Genomic DNA, 13,415 nt, shown 5'->3' with positions numbered 1-13,415 from the left:
AGGTTATATTGCACATTCAAGTACCTCCAGAAAGTCTGAAACTTGGGTATACATTTAGACACATCTTCGTTATGATAACTCGTTTAACATACTCAAGTGAGTTTTAAATGGAGTCTTCACATTATGTTGGTTACGGGTCGGTTAACCAAGACGGTTTTACAGGGACAACAATGTGGAACAAAATGTTATTCTTGATTTCATTGAACCTCCCAATGAACCGGGTTCCGATTCAACAAACCGTTGGATCCATGAGGGACGCCACGGTGGAAAACATTAGTGTTCTTATGAAGATACCACCACTTGTGTTTTGGAGGACAAAAACTCTTCCAAAGGGGGGAGTAATGTCAGGACATGGGTCCTACGGGAAGGGCCCTACCCTAAAGGGGGGTCACGGACCCCGGCCACGGGCCAGCTAGCAGTGTGGACATGGGATCCTAGGGCTAAGAGCCTATAAGTATGGGCGGTTGGGTGGAGGATCCAGGTCTCTATCTCCTGGGGTTCTCATAGACCGGCTCCACATAAATCCGGTCCTGAACTGTTGTCATATTCTCTTAACCCTCTCTCTCTCTCTCTCTCTCTCTCGCAAAAGTGTTGCTCATGCCTAGTTAATCAAGTGTTATGATTAAGTTGCTACTACCAACTAAGTTCACCCTCTTTGCTCTCAAAGTTGCTCACTTTAATTCTCTTAATTCCGCTATTCTCTAAGTTCATAGGCCATTTCCATTACATTAGTATAAGAGCATTTGGTTTCTCTTCTCTTGCTTAAGAAGAGAGGTCCTTAAGTAGCCTATAAATGGTTGATGTTGTTAATTATATTAGGGTAAGTGGAACTGGGATCTATTATCAGTTTTGTTGAGCCCACTATGTGGGATATGGTGCACACCTCGGGAGATTTGGACTTAATAATGGAGTCTTTTTAGACTTGCCTACGGCTTTACCATTATTGAGCCATAAGAAGTCCGAAAGGAGCTAACCCTCAGCAACTCTGCTATGTTAGACCTACTCCTCTACTCTCTATAATTAACCACTTTAAGCCATGGGTGTAGATACTTAAGAGACGATTCTCAAAGGCTAAGAGGAGTGGCAACCAAGTTTTTGAATTGCCAAATCATACACTAAGTACATACATAAATTTTGTTAACATGGCTGACGAGAATCAAGAGAGTAGAACGAGCATTGATAACTTTGATTTTGCACATGAAGGTGCTAATGATGATGCTTCCATGTTTATCAAGTGTCTTGTTTCTAAGCTGCAACAAGCTATGGGAAACCCAGCCCTACAAGGTGAAGTTTTCCAACAACTTCATAGTTATGGGATTCTCCAAACTCCCCCAAAAGAGCGAGCACTTGAGAAGTCTCTTCAAGAGATTTCCAAGAGAGGTCTCTCTACGGTGAGAGAAGAGGAGAACCCATATGAAGCGCTTAAACGATTACTAGCGGACTTACCTCCATCCAAGAAGAAAGGTGAAGTCTCTACTATAGAGCCTTCCCCAAGAGAAGGAGAAATAAGTGAGTCTCCCAATACTTCTAAAGATGTGGCTCCAAGAAGACGGTAGCCTCAACGATCTCCAACTCCCCCCAAGAGAGAAAGATTGCCTGAAAGTCCTCCTCCTTGTTATCACAAAAAGGAAGAGAGGTACCAAAAGAAGGAAAAGGAGAGAAAGAGGTCACCCTCTTCTCCATCTTCATCACCTTCCTCATATTCCAATGAAGGTAGCGGCTCTTCTCTCAAAGAGCCCAAAAGGAAAGGCCATCGCAAGTCCTATCTGGTATGGAGAAGGTCCAAGAAGCTGAAGAAGTTCAAGGAGGGAGGAAAGGACACCACTTTTCTTACCTATGATGGCACCTTTGGTGCTACGGACAAGATCTTGGCCTTCATCCAACAGTTTGATGTGGCCTTTGGTGATGAGGACTTCATGGAGTCCTCTAAACTGCGCTAGGTATCTATGCATTTTCAGAGCTCCGCTCATCAATGGTGGGCTAGCCTACAAGCCCAAAGGAAAGCTCCAAGGACATGGAAGGCTTTAAGAGCCTCCATCATGAAACAATTTCTGGCAAGCAACACTAAAGACAATGTCCTCACAGAATGGCAAAGCTTGAAACTCTCTCCCTACGAGTCTATCGAGAAGTATGTAGATAAGTTTTGGGATTTACTTCTCAAAGCCAGTGTCTACAAAAAGATAGGCTTTGAGGAGCAAAAGAAACAATTTTGTGCGTGTCTTTTTGATGAGATGGCCGAGTATATTAACTCACAAAGGCCTAATGCCATATTGGCAGTCATACACCATACTATGGTCGCCTCTCAAATCAATTTCCAGCAAGGGGTTAAGAGAAACTCTAAGCCCATGGAAGTGAAGGATCAAAATGAGCCTAGAGGAAGGAATAATGCTCAAACTTACTCCAAAGGCAACTCTAGCAACACCGATAACAAAGCTAAGGAGAAAGGAGTCTACAAAGGTAAGAATAGACTCTCTCCAACAGAGCTAGAGTGTTATCGTAAGGATAACAAATGCTACAAGTGTGGATAGCAAGGGCATGTCTATCGTGCTTGTCCCCAAATAAATGCACGCAACAATCCACCTTGAGTTTCTATGCTAGAAACTCCAAAAGAGGATGCTCATAGGAAAAGGCTTTTGTTTTTCCTAAGCTAGGAGATATGTACATACATGTTTATGAGTCGGGTAGCATCCTATCCCATGTAGATATGCATGCTTTTCACAAGTTTATTAAAATCTATATATTCATATACATGATTTTTGTTAGAAAGTCTGTAAATGAATTCAATGTTTCAACCAATAACCAAAAAAAAAAAGACATGAATCAAGAGGAATTAGAATTTCTACATTCCTAAATGGATTCCAAATTTTTTTTATTGATGATACCCCCGTGAGCTATCTCCACAATGAGGGGACAATGACCATGCAATGGAGCTTTTACCATGAAGCTCACTGCCTAATAAGCCTCCTTATTGAGCTTCATAAGCTCCACAAGAGGAGTTCAAAAGGCAATAGCATGAACTGGCATGTTTTGAGAGAGATTAGGCTTTCCTCTAACCAAAACAAAAGTGGATTTTTTAAAGAGATTCAATTATTAGGTCACATTATCTCTAAAGGTGGTATTTGTATGGAACCACAAAAGGTAGAGGTAATAAAAATATGGCCTAATCCAAGAACTCTACATGAGTTGCGAAGCTCTAAAGGTATGAGTGCATACTAGAGATTCTTCATAGGAAATTCATGCTTATAGCAGGTCCAATACATGACTTAACAAAAAAGAACGTTAAGTGTACATGGACTACAAAGAGAGAAAAATACTTTTGAAAAGTTCAAAGAGAAACTTATCTCTCAACTTATGCTTACACTATGGGATCTCTCAAAGCTATTTGAGGTCCAATGTAATGCCTGGATGCATGCCTTCAAGAAAAAATTTGCTTCAAGAAGGGAATACCATAGAATACAAGATTCAAAGACTCAAATCCAATGAGCGAATGTTGGACATATACAAAAGGAACTACGAGTTGTTTTACATGCTGTTGACACATGGAAGTACTTCTTGCGGACTCCATCCATGATACAAACCAAGCTTTTTGACAATCAAATGAGGGGGGAAAATTTATTTGTGCAATTTAAATTTTACATTGCTCACATTGCTGGCAAGCACAAACATGTAGCCGATGCACTTTCCCAATGGCCAAGGGTAGATAGGGAATCAATAGCAACTTACAATGAACTATGTTTTATGATAGTTAACTATGCTTCTAACCCAGGCTTTAGGGATATAATAATAGCCTTTACAAGTGGAAGAAAAAGAACCACTCATGTTAGAGGATGGTTATCTTCCATACCTCAATAGTCTATATCTTCCTCACTTCCCATGCTCCTCCCATATGCAGGGCAAAGAGGAATTCGAATTTATTCTTTTAGGAATAAAAGCATACTTATATTGGCTTACCAAGAAACAAGAACATACAAGAGTATGTTTCAAAATGTATGGTATACCAAAAGATGAAGTATGATACAAGGACCATGGCTTTCCAACATCTAATTGTGTCAGATAGAAATCCTACCATGACCACTAATTTCTGATAGAGTCTCTATCAGAACTAGAGTAACCCTCTTATGTTGGCCTACTATTCCAACGGATGGCCAAAAGGAAAATCACAAAACTAATGATCCTTGATCTACTAAAAGCTTGTGATTCGAGGTAGATCAATGCTCAAAATGGGAGAAGTACTTACCCTAACAACAATATGTCTCTAATAACATGAACATACTTCTAAGGGGAAAGTACTTTTCGAGGCTAAAGACGGAAGATCCAAACGTCCCTTGTAGCTTAAGGTACCTGGGAAGATCTTCATTGAAAAGGAGTATAGCCGAGATCAAAACGAATCTTTTTAGAAGATTAAACAGGCTATATCCATCTATTAGCTAGGCAAAAGAGGCTCCTGCCATTAGGCATAAAAGAGCCTCATCCTTTAAAGAAAAATAAATTTTTCTTTAGGTCTTACTAAACAATTAAAGTTGCCCAACTATTGGCTCATATATATCATTTTTCATGAGAGCCTATTCGAGCCTTATTAAGGAGAGCCACCAATAGAGGCTATAAATGTAGACCCATTAGAGATCGAGGATGAAGCAAGCGAGATCCAACCCAAGTTCATCCTTCGACAGGAACACAAGGTATTAAGAAATGGTAAGATTACTGGCAGTATCTTATTTAAATTAAGAATTATCCTTTCAAAGATGCTAAATACATGCAAAGAACATAGCTTAAGGATAATATGAACCTTGTTAATGATGCTTACAATGACACAAAAGAGTAAGAAAATGTAAAATAAATGCATTTTAAATGATCCATGTTTTTGTCTTATAAGACTCTCTTTTTATGTTTTTAGTGCACAAATTTTAAAAAGTATGCATACTTAGGATCATGTTTGTGGTGACTACGTCTCCCAAAAACCAAGTAGAACTTGTCACTCTACTTTGGAAGTATGATATGGACTAAAAAGAGTAGACATGCTTGCGGCAGACAATGTCTCTCAAGCACCAAGTGGATTAGTCATCCACTTTGGAATGATGTCGTAGGGTAAAAATGGATCCTCTACCCGCTAAGACCAATGGACTAACTGGTGAGACTTTACCATCTCTACCTCATAGTCAAGGACGAATATGATTTCAAGAGAGAGGTAATGTCAAAAAACCTAATATCTAGCCAACCCAAATGATTTTCTCATATTAAATTGATCACTTAATGTGGGAGAATAAATGGGAACAAGCGTTAAGATATATACATCTTCTTATAGATCTATCTCAACATGGGGCTAATGGTAAAGGAGCCCAAATGAGAGACGGTCTATCAAAGAGCAAGGCTAACCAATGGAGCATAAGACCTTAGGGTTAGCTTCATTGAAGACCTCCAATAATGTGTGTAAAAGTCCTTTGACCTTAGGTAAGCTAGGGCTGAGCTTGAGGCGCGGGAACCCAATCGAGCTCGAGGTGCTTGTCTTGCTTGTCATGCTTGATGACTAAGGTGCTTGAGGTGCTTGATGATTGAGGTGCTTGAGATGCTTGAGGTGCTTGACATGCTTGAGATGTTAGGGTTGCACTTGAGGTGAGAACCCAGCCCAAGATTAAAGTGCTTAAGGGCCAAGCTTGTGGTGGGAACTGGGCCTATGCATGAGGGGTTGAGGTGTCAAAAAGTCAAAGATTCAATCCCTACAAGGAGGGGGCGAGCCCTACATGAGGGGGGATGAGAGAGAACACCCACACACTCACACAAGGCATGCATGGTACAAAGAAATCAAAAGGGACACTTGTCAAGTTCCTCCTCATGTTGCCCTCATGGTGTGCCTAAAGCCTACTAGTTGGCCACCCAAGGGGTCAAATGATAATTTAAGGGATTTAATTAATTGATTTTGCATTTATCAAGTCCTCTCTCTCAAAGGGGAAAGGGGGACACTTGTCTCAAGGCTACCCTTGCTGCTTGTAATGCCTCCTGCTTATGATTGGCTAGGCCTGGAGGGGTCCAATGAGCTTCAAGCATGAGCTACAAGTGGGGGTCGACCCAAGAAAGCTAGGGGGTTGCTTAGGGGGTATACTCACCCACACACACTCACAAACACTCTCATTGTGTGCTAGGGAAGGTGCAAGAGCTCCATCTCCTTCTCCAAGCTCCTTGCGAAGTTGAGAGCCTACATCAACACTCTTGGCTATGGAATGGAAATCCAACCAAGAGCTATGCTTCAATGCTTAAGCTTTCCATCTTCTACATTTTCATTACTATGCTATTATGTATGCTACGCAAGAAGAGTGATGATAAGTGAGGAATTATTTCTTTCTCCTATGGAATACTTCTTCTTCCTCTTCCCTACCCTCATTCCCTGGTAGCTCTCTCCACCTTCGAAGGTGTTTGAGGTCTTGGGACTGAGACTTGGGATAGTTAATGCTTTCCACAAAGTGCATGTTATGCTTATTGCAAGAAGGCTAATGGTTTATTGCAAGAAGATTAGTTACTTAATGCAAGTATCTTAATTGTATTGCAAGGTATATTAATTGTTGCTTTAGGCACAAGTTGATGCATAAAAGTATACATCCTCATGCACTCAAATGATTTAGGGAACACAAAGACTAATGATGCTTATGAGTTCTTGATTGTTTTCAAGCTAAGATTCATTGTTTATATTATGCAAAAGCTTGGTGTATGAAGCTTCCATCTCCATACTTCCAAAGAGGTCTCAAGGAACACAAAGATTGTATTGTATCAAGTCTCTCTTGATGAGAGAATCTATAATACAAATGCCTTTTGGAGGGGGGACCGGCTCCACATAAATCCGGTCCTCAACTGTCGTCATATTCTATAAACTCTCTCTCTCTCTCTCTCTCTCTCTCTCTCTCTCTCTCTCTCTCGCAAAAGTATTGCTCATGCCTAGTTAATTAAGTGTTATGATTAAGTTGCTACTACCAAATAAGTTCACCCTCTTTGCTCTCAAAGATGCTCACTTTAATTCTCTTAATTCGCTATTCTCTAAGTTCATAGGCCATTTCCATTACAACCACATCAATCACTATCCACAAAATTTGAAGCTCTTCTATAAGTAGTGCTAGATAGACGTCCATGTTCTTTGCCTTGTACTTTGTTGGGACAATCAATGAGACAATGGTAGATGACCCTTCTTGATACATTAGGGAAAATATGAACCCCAAAAGGGCCCTTTAGTATCAAAGATGCTTTTGGAATATACTCTCTATACCAATGAGAATGTGTATGTGGTGTATTTTCTTTGAATGTCCATGACTTGAGCATTTTAACATCAAATTTATTGGATAATACTACATTTGGATCGCATTGCTGAGCTCTTTCCATAGATATGTTACATGATATAGTTTTGAGGTATGTAGATGTGGATTATCCATGCCTACCAAGTTTATGCCCTATTGTTCACTAAAATCTGATTGGTTACTCTTACAAGGCCCTTTTGGGGTTCATATTCTTCCTACTGAGCTAACCATGGTAGAGGATTATAGTTCACCAAGAAAATATGCCATGTGGTTCATTAGGAACTCCATAATCCAAATGGGTTCACTCCATATATTGCTAAACCAAAATGGCAACAAGGCTCTTCTTTAAATGCATGCCATCCTTTTTCTATGTGCTTCCATGCAAGAGACTTAGTAGGCACCTACATCACATCATCGATGGATCTAGTTTTTTGATTCCATGTCATCAAATCTACTATAGACTTGCACCTTCGGAATGATTGGAAAGTGTTATAGGATCTTTACAGGGACAAATTTACTTTGTGTGTCCTCTCTATACCTATTTGATCCACATTTGGAACACTGTTACAAATTCTCATACTCATTTTTAAAGAGTATATAATCATTTAGGACTTGCATGGATTTTTTTATAATCCATCCCCAAGCTCGTAAAGAAGCTATTTGGAATTAGTTCGGGTAGGGGACATGTGACTACCTTCTAGAAAAATTTGCTCATTGAGCAACCTATCGATACCGCTCAAACATTTGAAACAAGAACAACACATTAACACATCGATCATATTATTTGACTTTGTTAGGAGCTAGCGTAGTATATAGTATATTTACTTGAAAAGAGTTGTGACACTCGTGTCAGACCATCCACAAATAGACTACAAATTAAGCATTACCAAAGCTATACAAAGAATGGAAATTTTTGCACCATTGTAAAGTGGCATGCGAGCAAGAGTTCACATCATCTCTCCTTCCTCTTCATGACTCTCATGCTGCCGAGGATGGGATGATTGAAATTGAGAGGCAATGTTTCCTTGAATGTTTTCTCCACCTTGTTTTTCAATGATGGGATCCATATCAAAGAAGAAATCCAGCATTTTCTCCATCTTAACTTCTTGGAATGTGGCATTGAGTGTTGGTGGGGTCGACTCCAACGGTGGTAGTTCCTTTGATATCTGTCTTCTTTGTTACATTTGTGATCAGGTTGGAGAGATATCTAAGAGTGGGGGCTGACCTATTATCTCCTAACCGTGAGATTTGTGACACGGATCTTGACGTAGTTTCTCTATGGAAAAAATATAATTCTTGCTTATGCGGTAATCACATAGCACACAAGGACATGTTATCCGATCATCCATAATTAATATAATAGAGATGATAAAACACATAAAAAAGTAATAACTTGAGTTTGGTCTGTTATTACAAATCGTATATATAAACTTAATTTCAAACCGTAAATTTACAGTTAACTACAAACCTAAACTTCACCTGAAAAATGGTACATAAGATTGAAACTAAACATAATCATATAAAAAACAAAAAAAAAACCATACTACTTATCCTTATCACTATTGCCATGTTGGTTTTTTCGTTTCAATTCGCTTTGGACTAGCCATTTAGGATTAGCGTTTTTTCAGTCTGGATGCTAGTTAGAAGTTGGTTCTTTGAAGCCGCTTAGGGTTGTTCACTCTAAATCATCTTAGGAGAACGTTGGTTTGGCTATTTAAGTCCACTTAAATATAACCACTAAAAGGTTTATGAATAAGAGCAAGATGTGTGCAAAGTGACAAGCAAAAATGGTAGGTGTACAAGCCATTTTTGAAGTCTATTTATGTTACTAAGAAAAGAAAAACGGGCTCCAAAAACAGCTTAGCACTCTCTTGTTGTTTGTCATAACAAGAACACTGATAGCTTGTTAAAGCCAACAAGCAGTAAGAGGGCTAGCCATATACAAAGTAGCAAGAAGAGATGACAAGAGAGCAAGGCGTTTTTTAAGTCTTTTTGCATTTTTTTCTCATGGAAACGCAAAAAAAAACTTTAGAAACCACTTTCTTTCTTATTGTTTGTGTTTGCCAATTTGCATACGAGTGGAATCCGGTTTAGAGTATCAACTCTAAGCGGCTTTACACGACCAACCTTAAGCGGCCAAATCAAAAGCCACTAATCCTAAGCGGCTAGCCCTAAGTGGACTAAAACAACCAAACCAATGTGGCTCTAAGCCAATTTAGGGAGACCAACCCTGAGTGACTTTACACGACCAATCTTAAGCGACCAAACCAGAAGCCACTAAACCTAAGCAGCTATCCCTAAGCAGAATAAAACTATGAAACCAACGCAACCCTAGGATGACTTAGAGTAGCCTATTAGGAAATATGACGTAGCTAAGTAGATAATTGAGTAAATTACTTAATGGAGAGAGATAATTTTCACACACAAGAGATTATGAAGTAGAGAGAGAGAGAGAGAGTACACACGATATACGTGGTTCACCCAATGTGGGCTACGTCCACGGGAAAGTAGCCACTGAATGGCTTTAGTACTTCAAAACAAGAAGTAGGTTACAAAGGGATTATACCCTTTTGGAGCTCCCACCTTGCTTCACTCTCACCACCTCATACCCACCTTCTTGCATCAACTTCACACTATGAAATGTGTGTAGAAATAGCCTCCTTTTATAGGCCAAAAGGGCTACCCTCTCTCATGAGAGGCAGCCATGTGTAGCCGCCCTTGTGTAGATAAATCCAGATCGGACCCTCCAATCCATCCATGTGTGGCTACCTTGAGAAGACAAGTCCACTCGAGACCGGGCGTAAAAATTTTGGTTCACAGTGATTTGTTTTTTGGGTGAGTGATTTTTCTTCGCGCACGATGGCTTCTCCTCATAATGGGAGCCTTATAACAAATGTGCGTTTTTATCACAAAAAATTACAAGGGTTAAATCAGGATCCATACTTAACAATCTCCCACTTGGAGACTGATCTCCAAACCAAACCTATGCCTACTTTCCATCCTGGCTTGCTATCCTTGAATGCCGATTGAAGATGAGAAAAAGCTCAACTTCTCCTTGTTGACCACCTTTGTAAACAAGTCAGCATGACTTTCACTTGTATGCACCTTTCCTATCTTTAGTTGTCCCTCTTCCAAAAGAGTGTGTATGAAGTGATATCTCACCTCAATGTGCTTTGTACTTGAATGAAAGGCTGAGTTATTTGGAAGATGGATAGCCCTTTGGCTATCACTGTATAAGACACAATTGTCTTGTTTGAATCGAAGCTCTTCTTAAAATCTGTGAAGCCACAAAATTTCTTTGCTTGCCTCCGTCATTGCTACATACTCTGCTTCCGTGGTAGAAAGTGAGACCACTTTCTGAAGCTTTGAAGCCCATCTTACTGTTGTGCCTCCAACCATGAAGACATAGCCAATAGTGCTCCTTTGAGTATCTTTGTCACTTGCCATATCTGCATCAGCATACCCTTCTAGAAAAATATCAATTCCTCCAAAAGACAAAGCATTTGTTGTTGTCCCTTTTAGATACCTAAGTATCCACTTCACAGCTTGTCATTGCTCTTTAAAATCTTTCATTGAAAAATATTTAGACAACTCCTCTTTAGGACTTTGATGTCCTACATGTTAGCACTTGCAATCAGCATGTCATCAACATACAACATTAGGATGATGAACTTCCCATCTCCCAAATTCTTTGTGGAGACACAGTGATCCGAGTTGCATCTTGTGAATCCATGATTCAACATCCATCGATCGAACTTCAAGTACCATCGTCTCGATGCTTGCTTTAAACCATACAAGCTCTTCTTTAATCTGCAAACCATTTTCTCCTTACCTTTTACTTCATACCCCTTTGGTTGAAGCATGTTAATTTCCTCCTCTAAGTCACCGTGAGGGAATGTCGTATATACATCCATTTGATTAAGATTTAGATCATGAGCAGTCACAAGGCTTAAGACAAGCCTAATTGAGTTCTTTTTTACAATAGGAGAAGATATTTCATTGAAGTCAATACCTTTCTTTTGAGAAAACCCTTTTACCAAAAGCCTAGACTTGTATCTTTTCTTCCCACTTCTTCTTCCTTCAGCTTGTACACCCATTTGTTTTGAAGTGCCCACTTACCTTTAGGCAACTCAACCAACTCCCATGTTTGGCTGCGATGTAGTGAGTCCATCTCCACTTGCATCCTCTTCATCCATTCTTCTTTGGATTCGTGTTGCATAGCTTCTTCGTATGAATTCGGCTCTCCAGAATCTGAGATCAAGAGATGGATGAAGGAAGGAGCAAACCTTTCTGGAGGTCTACTTGATCTTGTAGATCTTTGGGGAATAGGTTGAGGCTCCTCATTTGGTTGACGCTGTTGTACATTGTCACCGTTTGCAGCCCTTGAGTCTTCACCGTCCTCAAGCTGTTTGTTTTCTTTCCAAGTAGTCTTTGTACATATTTTGTTCGTTAAAAATTACATCCCTACTCCTAAAGATTTTACCATCTTCAAGATTCCATAGGTGATACCCAAAGTCACCTTCTCCATAGCCAATGAAGAAACACTTTTTGGACTTTGCATCTAGCTTTGATCTTAAGCTTCTATCTATGTGCATGAAAGCCTCCCACCCAAACAGTTTGAGAAATGAATAATTCACCGGTTTACCTGTCCATGCCTCTTCTGGAACTCCCCCATCCAATGTCGTTGAGGGTGACCGCTTGATTAAGTACACAGACGTACTTACAGCTTCCACCCAAAGCTCAAGCAGTAGACCTGCATGTAGCCGCATGCTTCATGCTCGCTCCATGATGGTTTTGTTCATCCTTTCAGAAATGCCATTTTGTTGAGGTGTCCTTGGGGCTGTTCTTTGCCTCCAAAAGCCATTGCTAGCACAAAAGCTTGGCTGCAATATTCGCCTCCATTGTCGGATCTAAGGCATTTAACGTTAGTACCTGTTTCATTCTCCACAAAGGCTTTCCACCTTTGAAATATGGAAAACACATCGGATTTATTCTTCATTACATAAACCCATGTTTTCCTAGTTGCATCGTCTATGAATGTTACATAGTACAATGAGCCACCAAGTGGGTGTACTTGCAGGACCCCAAACGTCAGAACTCAAGTTTTTCATTTTTTCTTTCATTTCCAAATTTTTGAAATTTTACCCTCTTTTATTTACCATAAACACAATCTTCAAAGAACTCTAAGTCCACTTCTTTCAAACCTGGTAGAAGCTTCTTTGTTTGAAGGATTTGCATTCCTTTGGCACTCATATGCCCAAGCCGTTAGTGCCACACCATAGTGCTGACTTGTGTAGTTGTTGCACAAGCTGAAGGTTGCGTACACAAGTAAAGTGTACCAACCTTTTCTCCCTTGGAAATCACCAAAAATCCCTTTGAGATCTTCCACCATTTGATTCCAAATACAATCTTGTGACCTTCATCGTCCAATTGTCCTGTAGAGATCAAATTTTTGCAAAGAGAAGGAACATGCCTAAGATCTTTAAGCTTCCATTCATTTTCGTAAGCAGTTTTGACACAAAATATACCTTTGCCGACAATTTCACAAGCTTCATCATCTCCCAAGTATACATACCTAAAATCACCTTTGGTGTAATCTTGGAAATGTTGCTTGTGTGTTGTTGCATGGAATGAAGCCCCGAAATCTACTATCCATGAATTGGACACATTGTCTAATGAGAGAATTAGAGCATCTTGCTCTACTTTACCTGCCACATTGGCCTCCGATGTTGGCTTGTTGTCTTGAGACTCAATATCCTTCTTCTTCTTGGACCAACAATCCTTCTTGACATGGCTCTCTTGCCACAGTTCCAACATTCAAGAACTGGCTTTGTGCGTGACTTGATCCATCTTGAGCGGTCACGACCCTTTTGGTTTTTGAACCTCTCCTTAGGCTATCCTCTTGTTTCCACTGACAATGCATCACTTGATTATTCTCCAGTGCTTCTCCTTTTTATATCCTTGCTTAGGAGAACACCCACAACATCATCAAACTTAAGAGTATTTGTGCAAGAAATAGAATTACGTACAACCATCACAAGGCTGTCCCAACTATTTGATAGAGATGATAGTATAAGGAGAGCTTGCACTTCGTCATCAAAATTGATTTTCACCGATCGAAGTTGACTTATGTTTGTG

The sequence above is a fragment of the Adiantum capillus-veneris genome, chromosome 19 (assembly GCF_014529385.1).
Source record: "Adiantum capillus-veneris isolate H3 chromosome 19, ASM1452938v2, whole genome shotgun sequence".
NCBI classification, from domain to species: domain Eukaryota; kingdom Viridiplantae; phylum Streptophyta; class Polypodiopsida; order Polypodiales; family Pteridaceae; genus Adiantum; species Adiantum capillus-veneris.
The sequence above is the reverse complement of the archived record's forward strand: the minus strand, read 5'-3'. Positions refer to the sequence as shown.